Source organism: Myotis nattereri, assembly GCF_964212035.1.
Source record: "Myotis nattereri genome assembly, chromosome: 17".
NCBI lineage: Eukaryota > Metazoa > Chordata > Mammalia > Chiroptera > Vespertilionidae > Myotis > Myotis nattereri.
The window spans coordinates 998,426-1,005,963 of record NC_138092.1 but is presented as its reverse complement, the minus strand read 5'-3'; the positions used below and the strand labels follow the sequence as shown (position 1 = coordinate 1,005,963).

General features: G+C 62.7%; 1 long non-coding RNA gene across 1 annotated transcript; it reads left to right on the top strand.

Annotated features, from left to right (window-relative positions):
• The first annotated feature begins 321 nt into the window (after window positions 1-321).
• LOC308533603 lies at window positions 322-6,842 on the top strand. Its single transcript, XR_013997105.1, has 5 exons — window positions 322-501; window positions 2,044-2,372; window positions 3,068-4,364; window positions 5,272-5,389; window positions 6,591-6,842. It is a non-coding gene; the product is annotated as an uncharacterized lncRNA (long non-coding RNA).
• The last annotated feature ends 696 nt before the right edge of the window (window positions 6,843-7,538 follow it).

Below are 7,538 nucleotides of genomic sequence, written 5' to 3'. Positions count from 1 at the left end.
TAACTCTCTATCCCTCTCCCTTCCTCTCGGTAAAAAATCAGTAAAATATATTTTTGAAAAAAAAGAAAGAAAAAAAAGAAACGCACACGGTCCGCCTCTTCCCCGCGCTCCCAGCAGGGGGCGGCCTGAGCCGCGCAGAGCCCGGCGGGGAGAGAGGGTGGGCCAGGCCCCGCCCCCGGCCTGGGGCGGCCAATCCACACCTGCGGTCCAGAGGCCTCGGGCTGGGGCCCCGCCCGAATGAGGGGTGCAGGTGGGGAGGCCGCCACGTCATTCATTCGGAATGAAACCAATGGAGCCGAGCTGCGAGGGGGCTGCCTGGCACGGGGGCCCCCGGCACCTGCCCATCACGCGGCCCAACCCCCGCCCCAGGTCACCACTCAGCCCCCGGCTCAGCTGGGACCTCCTGCGGGAGTGACAGCAGTGGCCGGGGGTGGCCGCGAGCGACCAACCGGGATGCGCAGGGGCCACGGGGACTGCATGGCTGGGAGGGGCGGCGTGACGGTGAGTGGCCACAGGTGACCCTGCACGAGGACAGGACGCCGGAGGGGGGAGGAGGGGAGGGGAGGGAAGGGGAGGGGAGGGAAGGGGAGGAGGGCAGGGTGGCCGCGCAGCCGCCGCGAGAAGCCGGTGCAGAGCGCGGCAGCCCCAGCAGGGGGCGCCCGGGAACAGAAGCGCAGCAGCTGGTGGGGTTTGGTAGCCGCCTGACCCGCTGAGCTCCCGGCGGTTCGTCTGACCCACTTGTGACCTGTGCGCGACTCTGCGTCCGTCCTGGGAGCTCCATCCCACACCCGCTGTTCCAGCTCCAGCCGGGTCCGAACAGGGCAGAGGCCAGTGCTGCGTCCTCGCCCTCGGCCCTTAGAGAGGGAAGCTGGAGGGCGCCCAGGACAGGGGGCCCTGGAGGCAGCGCTGAGCTCTGGGTCAGCATCTGGGAGGCTGGGCTTCTGCAGGTGTGACCAGGGTCAGGGGTCAGGGTGTGACCAGGGTCAGGGCTCAGGGTGTGACCAGGGTCAGAGCTCAGAGTGTGACCAGGGTCAGGGCTCAGTGTGACCAGGGTCAGGGGTCAGGGTGTGACCAGGGTCAGAGCTCAGGGTGTGACCAGGGTCAGGGCTCAGTGTGACCAGGGTCAGGGCTCAGTGTGTGACCAGGGTCAGGGCTCAGGGTGTGACCAGGGTCAGGGCTCAGTGTGACCAGGGTCAGGGCTCAGTGTGTGACCAGGGTCAGCGCTCAGGGTGTGACCAGGGTCAGGGCTCAGTGTGACCAGGGTCAGGGCTCAGTGTGACCAGGGTCAGGGCTCAGTGTGTGACCAGGGTCAGCGCTCAGGGTGTGACCAGGGTCAGGGCTCAGTGTGACCAGGGTCAGGGCTCAGGGTGTGACCAGGGTCAGGGCTCAGTGTGTGACCATGGTCAGGGCTCAGGGTATGACCAGGGTCAGGGCTCAGGGTGTGACCAGGGTCAGAGCTCAGAGTGTGACCAGGGTCAGGGCTCAGTGTGTGACCAGGGTCAGGGCTCAGGGTGTGACCAGGGTCAGAGCTCAGAGTGTGACCAGGGTCAGGGCTCAGTGTGACCAGGGTCAGAGCTCAGAGTGTGACCAGGGTCAGGGCTCAGTGTGTGACCAGGGTCAGGGCTCAGGGTGTGACCAGGGTCAGAGCTCAGAGTGTGACCAGGGTCAGGGCTCAGAGTGTGACCAGGGTCAGGGCTCAGTGTGACCAGGGTCAGAGCTCAGAGTGTGACCAGGGTCAGGGCTCAGAGTGTGACCAGGGTCAGGGCTCAGGGTGTGACCAGGGTCAGGGCTCAGAGTGTGACCAGGGTCAGGGGTCAGGGTGTGACCAGGGTCAGGGGTCAGGGTGTGACCAGGGTCAGAGCTCAGAGTGTGACCAGGGTCAGGGCTCAGTGTGACCAGGGTCAGGGCTCAGTGTGATCAGGGTCAGGGGTCAGGGTGTGACCAGGGTCAGGGCTCAGCGTGTGACCAGGGTCAGGGTTCAGTGTGACCAATTATCCCTCCATCCTTGGTCCTCCCTCCATGAGGCTCTGTCTTCCCAGCAAGGCCACGTCCTGTGTCCAGCCTGGGCCTTCGCTCACAGCTGTTCCTGCTCCATGGCCGCCCCACAGTGACTGGTCACAGAGCCTGCTGTCCCTCCTCCCTCCTCGCAGGCAGCCTGCCAGCCATGTTCCCAGAAGCTCTGCCACCCGCCAGCCCTGCTGGGCCTGGCCTCGTCACCTTCCCGGTGAGCCTGTTGTGGGTGCTGTGGCCAGAGGCCTGAGGGGCCGAGGCAGGGCGGGCGCTCTGCCGTTTGCCTGTGTTTGCAGGGGTCCTGATGCCGCCCACAGTCCAGGAGATTCAGGGCCAGGTGATGCCGCCAGTGGCCCCAGGTGGTGAGTCTGAGCCCAGCGTTCGGGTTCCATTCCTCAGAGGGCAGGTGACCCAAGGGCAGCTATGGCCTCCCCATCTGCCATTCCCTCCACCAGACCTGGCCAGGCCCCCAGAGAGATCTTGGCTTTTTTGTACAAGTCACAGGTTGCCATCCACCACTGCAGCTAAGATCACCTCCTCCTCCACTTTCACCTGCCATCAGCCACCAACACGCCCTGTGAGAGGTGGGAGCTGAGGCAGGCGGGGTCACCATGCTGGGAAGACAGTTGTACAGCAAAGGTGGTAGCGACAGCTTTGTGGTGGAGCTAGAGCTGGAGCTGCAGATCCTGGTGGTGGTGATGGTGGTGGTGATGGTGGTGGTGGTGGTGGTGGTGGTGGTGATGGTGGTGGTGATGGTGGTGGTGATGGTGGTGGTGATGGTGGTGGTGGTGACGGTGGTGGTGATGGTGGTGGTGGTGGTGGTGGTGGTGATGATGGTGGTGGTGGTGATGGTGGTGGTGGTGGTGATGGTGGTGGTGGTGGTGGTGGTGATGGTGATGGTGGTGGTAATAGAGCTGCAGATGGTGGTGATAGTGGTGGGAGTGACTTTGGTGGTGGTGACGCCCACAATGGCAGCCACACGACCTGCATTGCTGATGGTGGGGCTTCTGGGTGAAAATGGGGACTCACGGGGCCACCCTGTCCCTCACTCCCACAGCCTGGGAGCATCTGGAGGAGGATGGTGACTCGCAGACGGAGGAAGGAGAAGCACAGGGAGGGTGACTGGCGTCTCTGAGTCACGGGAGGGGGTGGAGCTGACGGGACCTGCATTTCCTCAGCCCCCACGGTGCCGAGATGTGCCGGCAGCCTGTCCTCACCTGACCCATCACCAGCGCGCACGGTGCCAGGAGGGGGGGTGCCCCGGAGTCCCGGGCCCTGTGGGAGCGGCCCTGCCTCAGGGCAGGCAGAGGCTCTTCCTGGGGAAGCCTTCGCACCCCCCTCCGACCTCCCTTCCTGGGCCCCCAGCCGCCAACACGGCTGCTGCCAGGAAGTCCCTCCTGCGGTCCCCCTCCTGCTGCGTGGGAGGCTCCTGCCCTCGGCCGGCTGTTCTCCGTCTGTGTCCTCGCATCCCAAGAACCCGTCTGGGCGCCACCGGGGCTGCTCCGTACCACTCAGTGGGCCCCCCACCCTCTGCCGGCTCCCCCTGGACCCACTCAAGATGATGGGCAGACCCTCCAGACTCCCAAGTCCCCAGGCCCTGCTTCCCACAGAGGCTTGTCCCCAGAGAGGAGCCATTCCACCATGTTCCAGAACCTTCCCTGGCTGGGAGTGCCCTCCCCAGACGAGCTCCACCCGCCCCAGCTCACGGTGACCTCCTGAAACCGACGTGGCCTGGGGCACGTGGGCCTGGCGGCTGCACCTCCCTGCGGCTCCCGAGTGACGGCAGCTGATGTCCCCCAAGAAGCCCAGAAACGGCCACCCTCCGGCCACCCTCCCGCCTGGGAGCAGCCCTTTCTGCCCGTTTCAGGTCTGGGGCCCCAGCCCGTGGCCCCTGGTGTCCTGGCTGGAGGCACGATTCTGAGGAGGCCCCGCCCCCAGGCGCCCGGAAGGTGCCCCCCAGACCTGGAGCTCAGGGGTGCAGGCCTCCACCAAATTCCCACTCACTCTTCCTGCCAGTGGTCCAGGCAGGACTCGGACCCCCTACGCCGTGGATCATGGGAGTGTTTCTGGCCCCTGTGGGACCCCGGTACGCGGCACCACCGTGCTGCCCCCAGCCCTGGCCGGTCTGCTCAGAGCGGCTGCAGCGAGGCCCACGGGGGCCCCTGAGCCCACATGTGGCAGCAGGACTGGCTGGAGGCAGGAGCCCTGGACCTGGGCCCCGCCCTCCCCTCTGGCCTCAGTTTCCCTCTGTGAGAGCAGGGCCAGCGGCTGGCTCAGCACATCTCCAGGCGTGGCCCCACGCAGGCGGAACCAGCTCCCACGAAGGCCTGAGAGCGGAAGCGAGGGCTCCGGCTGTGAGCGGGGGCAGGGGGGCCTTCCTTCCAGGCGGGCCTGGCCGGTGCTGCACCCTCCCCCCGGGGCAGGTGCAGGGCAGATCCTGGGAAGCCAGATCCCGGCTGGATGCCCAGAGCCCGCCTGGGCACAGCAGGCCCTGGACCAGTGGTTCTCAACCTTCTGGCCCTTTAAATACAGCTCCTCATGTTGTGACCCAACCATAACATTTTCGTTGCTACTTCATCACTGTGATGTGGCTACTGTTATGAATCGTCATGTAAATATCTGATATGCAGGAGGGTCTTAGGCGACCCCTGGGAAAGGGTCGTTCGACCGCCAAAGGGGTCGCGACCCACAGGTTGAGAGCCGCTGCCCAGACAAAGAGCAGGCAGGCGCCCAGAACTGAGGAGGAGGAGGCCTGAGCCACTGGAGGCTTGGACGAGGGGTGGCAGCTCAGGGTGAATTCAGGCCCCGCCTCGATCCCAGGGGCCATGTGGGCGGGGCCTCCCTGGAGGGCCGGGGCTTCGTACAGGCCCTCTCCTGGCACCCAAGCCTGGCTCCCAGTGAGTGGGCACCCAACGGGGGTGGGGACCAGGCCTACGGACCCCCAGCTGAGCCCTGCCCAGGCTGCCGGGTGCGGTGCTGGCCCATCTGCAGCCCTGCCCCTTCCCGGCCCTGCCTCCCCCACAGTCAGGTGTCTCGCATCAGGCGAGTGGGGGACCAGACCCCGCAGGACAGGCCCACACAAGCCGTCTGCTCTTCTGACACTTGAGGGACAGAGACCCCACCAAAGCCTGCTGCGAGGGAGGCAGAGCACCTGCCCTGCCAAGATGGTGCAGGGACAAGGTCACCATCAGAGGGCACAGCAGAGACTCGCCATCTGGTTGATGTCAGGCCTCCCAGGGCACTTCCTGCCTCTCTTCCCAGGTGTCAGCTGCGTTTCAAATAGACCAGCGGCTGGGCTCCCAACTCCAACCAGAGACTCTCAGTTTGACCCAGCTGTTTGCACTGACAGCACATAGAGCTGCTTCCACAATCCCACCGGGTACGGGGCCTGGGGGCTTTTCCACACTCCTACTCCCTGGGGTGGGGACAAGACAGAGGTGCCAGTGACAGCCTCAAACCGAACCCTAACCCTGACCCTAACCCTAACCCTCACACTAACCCTAGCCTTAACCCTCACCCTAACCCTAGCCTTAACCCTAACCCTAACCCTAGACTTAACCCTAACCCTAGCCTTAACCCTCACCCTAACCCTAACCCTAACCCTACCCCTAACCCTAGACTTAACCCTAACACTAACCCTAACCTTAACCCTAGCCTTAACCCTAACCCTAACCCTAACATTAGCCCTAACCCTAACCCTAGCCTTAACCCTAACCCTAACCCTAGACTTAACCCTAAACCTAGCCTTAACCCTCACCCTAAACCTAACCCTAACCCTACCCCTAACACTAGACTTAACCCTAACACTAACCCTAACCTTAACCCTAACCCTAACCCTAACATTAGCCCTAACCCTAACCCTAGACTTAACCCTAACCCTAACCCTAGACTTAACCCTAACACTAACCCTAACCATAGACTTAACCTTAACCCTAACCCTAACCTTAACCCTAACCCTAGACTTAACCCTAACACTAACCCTAACCCTAGACTTAACCCTAACACTAGCCTTAACCCTAACCCTAACCCTAGACTTAACCCTAACCCTACCCTTAACCCTAAACCAAGCCTTAATCCTAACTTTAACCCTAATCCTAACCCTAGACTTAACCCTAAACCTAACCTTAACCCTAACCCTAGCCTTAACCCTAACCCTAACCTTAACCCTAACCCTAGCCTTAACCTTAACCCTAGACTTAACCCTAACCCTAACCTTAACCCTAACCCTAGCCTTAACCCTAACCCTAGCCTTAACCCTAACCCTAACCCTAGCCTTAACCCTAACCCTAACCCTAGCCTTAACCCTAACCCTAGCCTTAATCCTAATCCTAACCCTAATCCTAACCCTAGACTTAACCCTAACCCTAACCCTAGACTTAACCCTAACCTTAACCCTAGCCTTAACCCTAACCCTAACACTAGCCTTAATCCTATTCCTGACCCTTACCCTAACTCCTACCCCAGCTCCATCACTGGCTCTGGAAGGCCCTGGGTTTCTTGTTTTCCACGCACCGTCTGGTTGTCAGCTGTTTTGCGTTCCTTAATTTTTCTTTTTTCTTTTGTTTTGCTTTGTGTCTAAGCCTATGAAGACCTCCCTACTGTTTTTGGCGTCCGAAATGCATTAGGAAGCACATGACAATACTGTTTCCCAGATCTAGTTGTATTTTATTTTTTAAATTATTAATAAAGCCTACATTATTTCAAATGTTAATTTAAAAAAAAAAACACTTCAGCAGAGCTGTGGATCTAAGACCACCAAGCCGCAGGCTGTGTCCAGCTCAGTGAACGGAGGGGCTGGGGGGGGCGCTGACGGAGGCCGCAGGGCCAGGCAGGCGCAGGGCCTCGGGGAGCCGCCAGGCAGCACGCTGCAGGGGGGCGGGGGGGGGGTCTCCCTGCTGCCTCTGTCCCGCCTGCCGCCCCCAAGCTCTCCACCTTCGTCACCCCCCCCTCGGGGAGCACCCCCCTGGGCTGCGCACCCTTCCCTCTGACTGCCCCTCCTCCGGGCTCACCGCAGCCCCCCCACTGGCCCTCCTCCACCGCCGCAGGGAAAGGCCCCTCCCCCACTGGGCACCCCACTGGCCCTGTGCACCCGCAGCCCCCAGACGGCATTCTCCCTTCCCAGCCTGCCCCCCGACTCCCAACTGAACCCCCATCTGTCCTCGTGGGCCCGGGGCATCAGGCACGTTGCCTTCACTCAGATGGCCCCTCGGCCCACCAGCTGGGCCCCAGCTGCCCTCTCCACCAGGCCCCTCCCCTCCCGGCTGGAGGGCAGCCCAGCACCGGCAGCCCAGCACAGACGCCTGGACAGCTGTGGGGTCCACCTGCCCTTCTCCCCAGGGGCGCCCCGGGTCCTGGTGAGAACCCACTGGGCCTCCTGGCCTGGCCTTGGCGCCTCCGTTTGACTCACATACACAGAGTGCCCGCCACCTGCCGGGATGTCCGCGTGGTCGCCAAGGCCATCCCGTGACAGCACAGGAGGCAGGGGGCTGAGGCCACCGCGGAGGCCCGGGGCACAGCCCAGCTGGGCA